This window comes from Mauremys reevesii, linkage group 9, assembly GCF_016161935.1.
Source record: "Mauremys reevesii isolate NIE-2019 linkage group 9, ASM1616193v1, whole genome shotgun sequence".
NCBI classification, from domain to species: Eukaryota; Metazoa; Chordata; order Testudines; family Geoemydidae; genus Mauremys; species Mauremys reevesii.
The window spans coordinates 87,777,482-87,790,549 of record NC_052631.1 but is presented as its reverse complement, the minus strand read 5'-3'; the positions used below and the strand labels follow the sequence as shown (position 1 = coordinate 87,790,549).

Here is a 13,068-nt window from a genome sequence, read left to right as displayed (position 1 = left end):
GATCTAGAATGTACTTATAGTCAGTTTCCCTGGCAACAGGCACGTGACCAGAAAAACTCCCTCTGGTAAATGCCCTTTCAACTGCAATGAGTTCATGACATGAAACCAACTACTCTACATGACTGTGCAACAAAGATGAAAAAAATCCCCTTTGTCGTCCAATACGCTATTTGTTTTTCCATAAAGAAACCATTGTGTGTACTTATAAAATATCCTTGTCCCATGTGTGAGGCAATGTTAAAGGAAAATGATCCAACTTCCACAGATATCAACGAAAGTTGGATCAATCCCCTCAAGCCCATTTTTTTGAGATACACTATCTGATCCTTTAGGGCTGGGATTTTCCAAGTGGCCTCTATGGGAGTCAGGCATCCAACTCTGATTGAAAGTCAATGGGAATTGGGTACCTCATTCCCACAGGCCTCTTTGAAAGCCCCAGTCTCCTTGACCAAAGCGTAATTTAATTATATAGTTTTATTTTAAAAACATTGTCTGAAATTTTAGCTCTCTGCCTTAGAAAATAAGAGCAAGGAGTAGCTCAAGAGAACAATAGAAAAGACCTAAAGTGTCAAAACAAGATAGCTTTCCTTTCAGATAAGCTAATCTATACTTAATAATAGAGCACCAGGAGAGGGACACTTGTAACAAGTGGAGAAATATTACAGTGTTTCTCTTCTTAAGCAGTGAAATATAGTTATTAAATCATTGAAACCTCTGCACTTCTTAAATGTGCAAAAGAAAATTGGTCCCAATGAGATGATATGATCTTATTTCTGTGTTTCAGTATGGCAAATGTGGACAGCAAAATTGAGGATGACAGTATTTTTTAATCAAACTTTGGGGTATAACCACAATGGTAGTAAATCCATTTTGGACTTGCCATAGAGATTTATGCAGAGATGTATAACAGGGCATATTAATCCCCTCCTGTGTTCCAGGATGCACAACTTCTGCAACACAGAAAGTGTTTGAAGCCATAAAAACCTTAAAAACCCAAGTGAACAAGTTAGATAATGTGATAACTTTCAATGGACTAATGTATATATACACATTATCTTTTATTGGGTCAATTAGCATACTGTAACCTGCATGGACTACAGAGGAAAACCATACAAGGTCAGACTGTATCAGCCTTACTCATCCTATGTAGAGATGGGAAAAGGAAATTGGGCAGGGCCAAAACTCCACTGAGTTTCAGATATCTTTGCCCGATGGGATGTCCCCTTAGGGCTGTGGGCAGCTGGTCACAAATTGGAGTAGCCCTGAGAGATTACTCTATGTTCCACTGGGGGCCAATTCAATCCCAGTAAAACCTAGGGGGAGACGCAAACGTGGAGGAGATTCACATTCTCAAATGTGTCAGAAATACAGTACACGGTTTTCTTTGGGCTAGCTGGCATCCTGCAAATTAAAGTCAGAAGAATGTAATCTGAGCAGTTCCCCAAAGTAAAAACCCCAACCCTCAGAACAAATGTTTTATTGTCCTCCTTAGAAATCAGTTATGAGGGAGAGAATAGTATATCTACAACCTATGAGGCATGCAGCTAGTGTGCCAGCTTTCCTTTTGTGCATCTGCTCAGCAAAGCACAGCCAAGAGATATTAACAGATTTGTTTGAAGATGGTAACAGCAGCAATGAAGTAACAATTGTCATGAAATGGTTGCAAAGCTAACCCTCCGGCAGGTGAGTGATTAAACTTTTACTGGCAATATTCAAAGAGGCAGTATTTCTATATCTTGTTGTAGAACAAATTTTAGCTTAACTAGTAAGACTAACCAGTTACCCACCTTTAGAAGTGAAGTGGTTTGAAAACAATCACCACCCTCTCCTATCCCTTTTCTGTGTCAGAAATGTGTTTGCAAAAAATCTATTTTCTTTTCCTTGCAAATCACCAGCAGCCTACAACTTTAAACTCTATGTGGTTTTCCTGGCCTGAACCACCGAAAATAAAACAACATCTACAGCTACTACTATTTCCACTCTAATTTTATATAATGCTACACCTTCGACAACTTTCCATCCAGTAATTCCTTTAACGACAGTTACTTCTTGGTACCTCATACTACATACAGTTCATGGCTTCCTTTTAAAATCAGGTTTTATTGCCCAAGAGGAAACAAAGCATTTATTCCTAGCACTGTGGTGAATGTGGGCAGCACAGCTGGAGAAAACTAGTAACTAATGCCAATAGGCATTATTACCTCTTTCAGCAGCTCTACCACTGACAGTGCTACAGTACTTTCCTACTTAAAGCATCAGGTGCTGCATTTCATAAATTGACACTTCACTAGATTAAAAAAACATGGGTCTAGGATAATCTTGCTGAAATCAACAAAAGCAAGGAAACAAAGTTGTGGCCTCAGAGGAAGGTGTACCTCTGTTAGAAGATAAAGCAGAAGACACATTTTGTGAGTTTAAGACACCCCATCTTTGTGCTTGCATTTTCGCAAAGATCTTTTGTTGTTGTTGTTGTTGTTAATTTTACATCCATGCAAACATCAGATGTATGAAGAGTGACTTCCAGCTGGAAAAAACAGAGTTTTTAATAACTCTGCCAGAGGTGAGTTCTCTTTGGTATAACAAGTCAAAACTTCTTCCTAAGGATCACAGTGGTTCTGGGTCACGTGTCAGCTACCGCACCTCACAGGTCCAAGACACACTGCAAGTCTGGCCACCAGATAAGGGGAACCACTGATTGTTTCATTCATCAGTGCGCAGAAACAACAGTGTCAGATCAAACTCTCATACAGCATTGAAAGTTTTCATTATACAAGCTACTTAAAGTACAAAGTGAAAACAGTGTAATGGGTGAAGAGAACTGTGGATTATTCTTTAGATTGTAAAAATCTAAGCTTCTGTTTCAGTAACAGGTTTGAGGAGAAACCTTCCTTGAAGAAGTGAATTTAGTGCTTCTGAAAGATCCAGAGTAACAATAGAAGTGTGACTCACTGACCTACATGCCGCCTCATGACTGGGCCTGGCATAGGAGACTCTCCTCATCTGGCGCCCTCTGCCAACAACCACTGTGGCCCTATGCTGGTCTATTTCCTCTTGTGACTTAGCTCTCTGACCAGGTCACTTTAAAGACTCTCCCCTTCTGGGCTACCGATGTCCCATACAAATACTGTTCCATACAATTCTAATTATCAATACATGCCCATCATGGGCTCCTCTGCAGTTCCACTCTTCTCTGAGAGTAGTGGATTCCCAGACCTCTCTCCAGCAGCCTCAGAATGCAGAAAGCCCCAAATGAAAGAAATCCAACTAAAGCAACCTCCACCCATCGGGGCTTGAGCTTTTAGCCCTGCCAGGTTCTCTTCAACTCCCCCTTCCTATTGCAGAACACTGATACCAAGGGCTACTTCCCTGGGACCCTGCCCTTTTCCAGGCCTACCACCAGGGCTAGCTCCTCTCCTACAGCTTCCCAGTGGTTCCTTCCCCAGAGTGAAGAGACTCTATCCCACTCCCTCCTGGGCCTCTCTCTGTTCTGGGTCCCTCTCCTGGACCTTTCCCTGTAGCTTTCATTTCCTTCCTTTTTGAAGCTGATCCAGCTTCTTTCCCACTGGTTCTGACAATAAATCAAACCTGACCCACCCTCCAGGTGCAGCAATGTGGGTTAATTGATCTCACAGACTCCTGTTAACCTTTTGTGTATCTGTGTGAGGTTTACGTTCTATCACATCGGTCTAAGATTATACAGGACACTATGCAACATGAGAGTTTGGTATGGCATTACCATTTTATTGGCATGGATTTGAGCTGGACACATTACTTATCAGAGGCAAATCCACAGCAAGTTGGGCAGACCACCCCAAACAATCGCCCACCAATTTTCAACATATCACACCATCATGTGTGCTAGTTTAAAGAGAAAAATATTGTAACATTGTTTGAGAGACTGTAAGGCAGTGGTCCCCAACCTTTTCCGGGTGGCGGGCACCAGACAATAAGCCACCGAGGACCATGGCCGGCGGACAAGCATCCGCTGAAATGCCGCCGAGAAGTGGCAACATCAAGAGGCGTCACCACCGAAATGCTGCTGAAAATCAGCGGCATTTTGGCGGCAACGCCTCTTGGTGACGCGGCTTTTCGGCAGCATCTCAGCGGCGACGTCTCTTGATGACGCTTTTCGGCGGCATTTCAGTGGATGCTTGTCTGCCAGCCAGTACGTGGGTGCACATAGATGCCCCGGCGGGCACCATGGCACCTGTGGGCACTGCATTGGGAACCACTGCTGTAAGGGGTGGTTTTCATTTTTAATTTAATTCTATATTTCATATCACTCCACATGTAACACTAGATTGCCCTACTGCTACCAGTCCCAACCATACAGTGTTTGGCAAGAAGAGAAACATTTTAGAAATCTTTAAACATTTCCCAGTATACCTTATCTCTACACAGTAATGTTGTAAAACCTAGAAATAAAGAAGAGTGAAATAAGGAATAAGCCCCAGACTTCATTCAAAATTTGTATTAACATAAAACCCTAAGACAATTTTTGTAGGTTATTGGTCAGTTAATATTGCTCTCTCTCTCTCTTTGATTTTTGTAACCCTCGGTACTTATTGGTTCCAACATAGCATGAGAAATGTTGCTGTGGGTATGCCAGGTAGAAGTGTCAACTTCTAAAGGTTTGTGTGGTCCAGTGAAAGCTTGAGACTTGCCTGTCACTGAAAATAATGCAGCTAATGAAATACACAGCCTCCCCTCTTGTAAAATGAAGGGAGTCCTGTTTAGGGCATTAGCCAATTTTATTTTTTTAAGAAACATAACAACTCTATAAAACTGTTCAGAAGGAACAAAAGCGCCTCTATATATTTAGGGGGTTGGAGCGGAGATATATGTTTAGGCACATTGGGGTTTAACATTGGACCCATTTGAACTGCTTTTTCTCCTGCAGTCATCTTACATGAAACCACAATATCATCATAGAATTAATATTGTGAGAAAACTCACTTTGACTTTACTGGAGGAAAATAAATTTTAATCACTATAATCCAAATCAACTCTGCAGCTACATGTTTTCATTTCAGAACAAAATGAAAAAGGAATTCTCATGGGTAAAGAATTACTAACATATCTGTAGAGAAGAATCATACAAGATGATTCAATATGAGCAAGATTAACTTTAGCACACCCTCACACACTCCTTTTGAAGCTCAGCACAAGTCCTTTACTGGCCAGTGTTAAAAAATTATTACAGGAGTAGCTCCTTTCTAACAGATGTTGGGTCTTGCATGGTACAGTACACTAATGCAAAGGGGAAAAGGAGGCCAAGAATAAACCACAGGATCTAACAACACTGGGAAAGTAATAGCAAAATAAACTTGCAAACATGTCTGACTATCCGCAAATTCATAGTCTTTTTATTTGCTTAGCAAACATCAGGGTGACTGTTCTTTGTTTCAGAACAGTTGAGGGAGGAGCATTTACTCATGACGACACTGATATTTCATCTGCATTACAGGTATTTGCACCAAAAGTGCCGACATGCCCATACATACATCTATATGGGCTCAGTTGGCAAATATGGGGCAGCATGTAAGGGCACTGCCTCAGGAGCAGAGCTTGGACCAAACTAATTCAGAGTCATAATTTAGTCCCAGCTTTCCTCTTGCTCCATGGGGAAGTAAACTGAACCAGCCAAATTCCTGGTACATCCTACTTCCCCTTTCATTTCCATTTAGCTGTGCTGGCTGACATGCTGGGGAAGTCCAGAGATCAGGTGGTGCCTATCTGTACTGGAAGAGGAATAGCAGCCCCAGAGATGTTGCTGTCCCATCACCATGTTGTAACCCACAATGCGAGTGGTTCAATGAAGGGGAGTAAGGAAGCTCTGTATTCCTCTTTCTTCACTTTGCACATGTACATAGGCCAGCTCACAACTGAGTGCCAAATATATAGGCTTAGCATTAAAGCATCAACAGCCTCCAGTGGAAGAGAGAAGATAGATCTTTGAGGCTGGTTTAGGGCAGTGGTGGCTCATGTGCGTTTTCTCAAGCACCTCAGGGGAACAGAGAGGTGAAGGATAGTCTTTTCTCCTGTTTCTGAATCTGTAAGGCATCAGCTGAGTACATTACCTTCCATAATTACAGTGGACTATTATTAAACTGATTGCCAGGTAACACAGTTTTACATGAGGAGATTTCTCTCTCAAGACCAGAGTTCTGTTGTAATATCAGAGATCATATCTAGCCCCACTTCCATTTCCAGCAGACCTACAAACCGGTGTGAGCAATTTCATAGTGAACTTGGCAGGGCTCACACAGCATTTGTGCTGAACTATTTGACTAGTTTAAGTTGTGCAGACAGACACATAATTGCTTTCTAGAGAGGCACCACTAACAGGAAATTAAAGATGGGCCAATAGCTGCAAAATAAATTCATTCAAACAAACACTGAATTTACTTCAGTTGTGTTTGTGGCCTTTGTGTGTTGAGTTTCAACAGCCATTCTAGAGAATGAGTTCACCAGAAATACACCTGAAGAAATGGAACACTTGAAGGAACTCCTAAAGAATATTCATAGAAAGAAGGTGTTCAACTTCTGAACATGAGCACTCGTGGTACGGAGACATGCCATCTGACTTGTGTGTCCAAAATTAACCAAGATAGTTGATGCTTTATTTTCATCACAGAAAGGTGTCACAATATTCTTATTCTAAAGGAATTATGCCACATGCTTTAACAACAATAACAAAAAAAATCCATCTGCTGGCCTAGCAAGAGGGAGCTGGGGGCATGACTCACCAATTCTTCTGTTCTATAATACAAAGCAAAAGGCACATATTTTCTCCCTTCTCATCTCCATCTTTGCTTAGCACTTGAGAATGTGTATTACTCCCACAGAACATACCAAACCCAGACCTCAGAATGGACAAAAGGCACCTCTTAGTTGGTGGAAGGAGACTTAACAAGCTATGCAGGAGGAGAAGTGTTTTTCTCCCTCCTGTATAAAAGAGCGCTAGCAGCTCCTGCCAATGAAAAGAAACCCTAAATGGCTTGGAAGTAATAATTCTAATCATTTAATTTACACTTGCTGTTTCTGTTCCTAATTCTGCCTTTCAGTGAAATGGTGTTTATCCCTTCTTTATTGTCAGTATGCAAATGTTGTCTTCATTGCCGTGAATAGTAATGTCATTGTTATATTGCAAGATACTGTACATTAAAGTTAAATAGAGGTGTGTGCACTAATGCAAAATAAATGGATCTATGTCATTAACCTATTGGGCTGTTCTATGGGGCCCAGATACACAATAAACAGATCACATTCTAGCATTACGATGTTTTCCATCACAGCAGGGTCTTTCTTTTGCCTGTTTTTTGTGGAACACAGTAAAGAGCCAATTAATCAAACACAGGAGGAAGAGCTTAGAAAACATCAACACTGGTTTTGATCTATTCTGGACTTTATGTAGATTGCACAGAAAAATACTGCAACAATCTGAATTGAAAGACAACTACAAAGCAAGCCCTTTGTCTTCAGCCTAATATTGTGTGGGTAAATGTTTAAGGAATAGGCTGCTATCATGCAAACTAGAGTCTACCATTAAGATACATTAACGCGTGAACCATTTGTGCTTAGTAAATAAACCTAGAATGTATTCTTGTTATGGAAGAGGAAATTACTCAGTAAACAGCCATTCTCCTCTTTTTCATATCAACACAAAAGGAAGAGATACCAGTCCTGTATTACTAAGCAGCCGACACATTATCAAGCAGATTTTATTTGGATTCAGTCTGATAAACTGCACATTCTTCAGACCTTAATCACGAGAAGTTGTCCGCTGGACTCTCAGAATTATACAGTTACAATGAAATTGGAACAAGAAAAACTGAATCAATTTAAATTATGGAGCTTCATTAGATTTGTTCTTTACTCTTGCTTATTAACTTCCAGACAACTCACAGCAGACATGCAGTAAATGTCTCTAAATTTGTCCGCAAGATTCACTCTGAATGTTTTAAGCAGCCATAGCCTTTTTCTGGGAAAATATACACTATTACTCTAGACACACGTACACTTACTTATTTGTACTGTGGAAGCATCTAGGAGCCCCAATCACAGACTAAGACCAGCACTAGGCACTGTAGAAATATGTAACAAAGTGACAGTCCTTGCCCCAGAGAGCTAACAATCTAAGATATGAGACAACAGTTGTATTGAGGCCGATGGGGGAGCACAAGAAAACCAAGGCAATACTAATGATGGGCATTACTGATCTCAGATCATCAGCTGCCTAATCATCAGCTGACAAGTTTTTTGTGGGAATCACAGTAAAGGGATTTGAAGGCGGACCATAAGATGGTTTTGCAGATGTTTGAGGCAACTCCTCCCATATGAGGGACAACATGTAAAAAAGTACAGAAGACTTACATGAAAACAAACACAAGCAAAGGTGAGACTCCAAAACAGACATATTTCTTTATCGTCCACTCAGGTTAAGGAGTTCATTACTAACCAAGACAAACAACTGTTTTTAAATCTCTTTAGTGCAGCATTGAAGCTTGATACATGCTCACTTATGCTGAGAATTATCAGTGTATTATTATAATGATTTTTAAGATTAAATGCCATATTTATGTACAAGGGTAAAGACGCATGAGATGAAAAGGAAAAAAAGAGTTTACAAAAACAGTATCTGACAAGCAGCCAGAGTAATGCAGGGTAGAACAAACAGTATGTTCTTGTCAATTTCTTCTGACCCAGACTTTAACAGCAAAAAGCATTAGTAAAACAGAAGTTTATCCATCAGCTATTACAGGGAAAGAAGTTGGTAAGAGTTGGACTTGGGGAAAAGAACATGCTTGGAGAGACTTGTACATATTATCAGGGGCCACATTCTCTTCTGAGATTTGATCCCTTTGCACCACTTGAATGGTGGTGCAAAGGGGCTGTAATTCCGCTGCAAATTGCCAGCAAAGAATTCCGCAAACAAAGTGGTGAATTGTGCTGGATCCGGGCCCATGTAAGTGGGGAAAGTATGCTCTGTTGTTCCTACTGTCATTTAGAGCTGGCTGACCCCCGCCTCTGAGTACTGTCAGGCTAGCCTAGCAAAAAACTATACACACTATACACCCAAAAATTGAGCTCACCAGCAAGTCTTAGGTGTTTTCAGTTCATGCATGTCCAACTGTCTGTGTTCAGTATGAAAAAAATGTAGAGCTGTGTGGCACCATTATACCACGTGTCCTAGAGTCCATGGAGCTGATGTAACTTCAATAGCCTTAGCTCCAGCTGAGGATCTACCCTGTCGTTTCTGACACAGAGTCCAAGGACTTTGCAAGAAAATGACCTTGAAGTGAAGGGGACCCACCACTACCTTTGCAATCTGTCTAAGAGAAAGAACAGAAACGTAGAAAATGTCATACCTGACCTGATCAGAGATCCATCTATTTCAGCATCCTACCTCTGAGAGTGGTCAATACCAAATGTTTGATTGATGTTTCTTTCTAACTCCTGGAAGACAGTGCCCAAAAGCATGAGGGTTTGTGTCTGTTACAATCTAATGCGACTGTGAATGAGTGAGTGTCCACAGTTGCATTAGACACAAATAGGAGTCAGCACAACGTAAGCCTGCGTCCACTCATTCCACATCTCTGGGCTTACTAACACCTCATGATCAACTGTGAAAAATGCAGCTAATAGTTTTAGCAGCAATTTTGGGGGTTTCCATCTTCATCCTTACATCCCTGAGAGGTAGGTAGGAATAATATCCCTCTCTTCCTCAGTACCTTAACCAGAAGATCAGTTCTTCCTTGATGAAAATAGAGAAATAAAAGAAACCTAAGAAAAAAATGGAAACAAAGCAGCATAGCAACATCTATGCACTTACAGAGCTTTATTAGTAGTAAACCCCAAACATGGAATAATGAGTCAACATTAATATTCAGTTTTTAATCCCCTTGGAATGCATCTAGACATGTTTTGTATAAAATTCCGGTTGTTATAATTCTGTGTGAAGGTAAAGCTGCCTGGATTATTAACCAGAAGTTTATCTATGTGACAGAATTTGCTATTGTATATAGAGAACTTTTCAAAACCACAAATAGCTCTTACATTTAAGAAATGGCTGTTGGCAGATATCCAATTTATTTCCATGTCTATGCTCCACCAAGGCTCAATTACCCTGAAAACTCTGATACATGTTACCAGGATCCCTGCAACATTGCTCAGAGGACTTGCAAATCAGCAGTTTTTTGTTTGTTTGTTTTTTTAAATGGCATTATTACAATGAGAAAAAAAATGTTAGCCTTTATTTGGTAAGTACGTGCTCTCCAGTGTTATTTCAGGAAATAAAAATCTATATATTAAAAAGCAGCACTTTAAGAAACAAGTGCATCATCTATTTGTCCTATTGCTTTTCTGTGCATTACATACACTATAGTAATTCCTAAACATACTGTACCCTTTTCAGTTTGTTCACCAGCCACACCACACAGGCATCACTTTTCTATGAACCATTTTCTGCCATATGAATGTTTGACCAGAAAAGTGGCTTAGCCTGAGTGCGGTGTTAGTACAGCCGTTAAAAAAAAATGGGAAGAGGACAGATTTACAAGGCCCTTTGAAAATGTAGCTAAATAGGCACTGGGAAGGAAAGGGAACTATACTATGACAGTACAGTGGGCACAGCCAGTCAGTAGCTATGGCAAGGGAAGCTCGTGGCATTTGCAAAATGTATGACGGAAGGACAGCAATGCTTGGTGGCACCCTGATGAGCTTTTAACATGCAAGCAATAGAATGCGCCTGTGGGGACTGATGAAGGTTAACTTTGAACCAGGCAATACACTATACTATAGTAAGTGAATTGCCAACCTGTCAGAGAAGTATAGCCGATTAAAAAAAAAAATCTAATTGCAAGGGATGTGATAACTGCTGTGAATCCGTAATGCATTCATCCCAAAGCACAGCTGTGCATTCATTTTATACTTTTAGGTATAGAGATAACGAGATGAGCATTTTTCTTCCTTTAATTCCATAACAGAGAAAGAGAGAATAAAGGGCCAACAACAGTGAAGTGACAGAGCAAGGATTCTCCACTGGAATAGTCTGAACGCTACAGGAAGCATTTAAAGCTATTGAGGCTTGCTAAATGATAACATCTCTTTCTCTCTGATTCTAGATGCCAAGAGAACCAGCTTTCCTATGTGCAGGATGGTCTTTAAGTCACAATCTACGTGAACATACCCACAAATATTTTGGATTTTCAACCTGCAGCCATTCAACTACCACTGCAAGATTCTAATCGTGCAAGAGAACATACAAATATACCCCAGTTTTCTAAAACCCACATTTCTGTGTTATCTGAAATGTATCTAAAATTTGAATCCAAAATGAAATTCATTTTTGAAGAATCCCAGTTTTCGACAAATGATTGATATCCCTTCATAAATATCAAGTTTTATCAGATCCCAAGAATCCCACTCTGAACTTTGGGAACACCTAGATCTGAACTCAAGGCAAAATCCTAAAGTCAATGGCATAGGCGTGTGCAGCACATTTCATTAGGGTGTGAACCCAGGGAGCCCCACCCTGCCCCCATCCACTCCCTCCTACTTCCCGCCCCCTGACTGCCCCCCTCAGAACCTTCAACCCCCCCCTGCTCCTTGTCCCCTGATTACCCCATCCTGGGACCCCTGCCCCTAACTGCCCCCCAGGATCCCACCTCCTATCTAAGCCTCCTTGCTCCTTGTCCCCTGACTGCCCCCCTAGGACCCTACCCCCTACCTGTCCCCTGACTGCCCCAACCCTTATCTACACCCCTGCCCCCAGAGAGGCCCCCAGGACTCCCACACCTATCCAACCACTCCCTGCCCCCTGATGGGACCCCCAGAACTCCTGACCCATACAACCCTCCCCGCTCCCTGCCTGCCCCAACCCTTTTCCACACTCCTGCCTCCTGACAGCCCCCCCCCCGAACTCCTGACTCATCCAACCCCCCACCAACTCCTTGTCCCCTGACCACCCCCTCCAGAGACCCCCCCAGGACCCTCCTTGCTCCCTGTCCCCTGACTTCCCTGACCCCTATCCACCCCCCGCCCCCTGACAGACCCCGGGATTCCCATGCCCCATCCAACCCCTACCCCCACTCCTGACTGCCCCCTCCAGAGACCCCCCCACACCTAGCCACCCCCTCACCCACCCACCCTGCTCCCTGTCTCCCCTCACCCCTTATCCAACCCCGCCCCCCCGCACGCCCGCGACTCCTTAGCATGAGGCTCCTAGCAGCATGTTTTGCTCCGTGCAGAGCCAGACACACTGCCCCACACATGGGTGGCAGGTTTGTAGAAATTTTGGTGGTGCCCAGAACCTGCCCCCCCAACTCCACCCCCCACCTGCCTAAGGCTCTGGGAGGGAGTTTGGGGGTGGGGGAGGAGGTCTGGGATGCAGGTCCTGGGCTGGGGATTAGGGGGCAGGAAGGGTGCAGGCTCTGGGATGGAGTTTGGGTGCTAGGTTCAGGCTCCAGGCTGGGGCAGGGGATGGGTGTGCAGGAGGGGGTGAGGGGTGCAGGCTCTGGGATGGAGTTTGGGTGCTGGGTTCAGGCTCCGGGCTGGGGCAGGGGGTGGGTGTGCAGGAGAGGGTGAGGGGTGCAGGCTCTGGGATGGAGTTTGGGTGCAGGCTCTGGGATGGAGGTGGGGGCATGGGGGGATGAGGGGTGCAGGCTCTGGGAGGGAGTTTGGGGGTGGGAGGGGGTGCAGGGGTGAGGGCTGAGGATGAGGGGCTCATGATGCAGGAGGGAGCTCAGGGCTGGGGCAGAGGATTAGGGTGTGGAGGGATGAGGGCTGGGGTTGAGGAGTTTGGGGCATTGCAGAGGCTCAGGGCTAGGGCCTGCCCTGCCATGGCGGTTGCGGGGCACTAGGACCTTGGGGCAGCAGACAGCAGTTGCTGCCTGGAGCCGCTCCGTGTAGGAAGGTACTGCTACACCGTCAGCACAAGCAGGCACGGGAGAGGCATGCGCTGCTTTCTTCCTGGCAGGGCCGGGGCCGGGGGAAGGGAGGGAGATCGGCAGGAGGTGGGGTGGCAGGCGGGGGCTGGGGCCTGCTCCAAGCAGGGCCGGGGGAGAG

At 43.5% G+C, this 13,068-nt stretch overlaps 1 long non-coding RNA gene across 1 annotated transcript; it reads left to right on the top strand.

Moving 5' to 3' along the window:
* The first annotated feature begins 70 nt into the window (after positions 1-70).
* On the top strand, positions 71-11,287 carry LOC120372714. Its single transcript, XR_005585140.1, has 3 exons — positions 71-194; positions 1,493-1,683; positions 11,127-11,287. It is a non-coding gene; the product is annotated as an uncharacterized LOC120372714 (long non-coding RNA).
* The last annotated feature ends 1,781 nt before the right edge of the window (positions 11,288-13,068 follow it).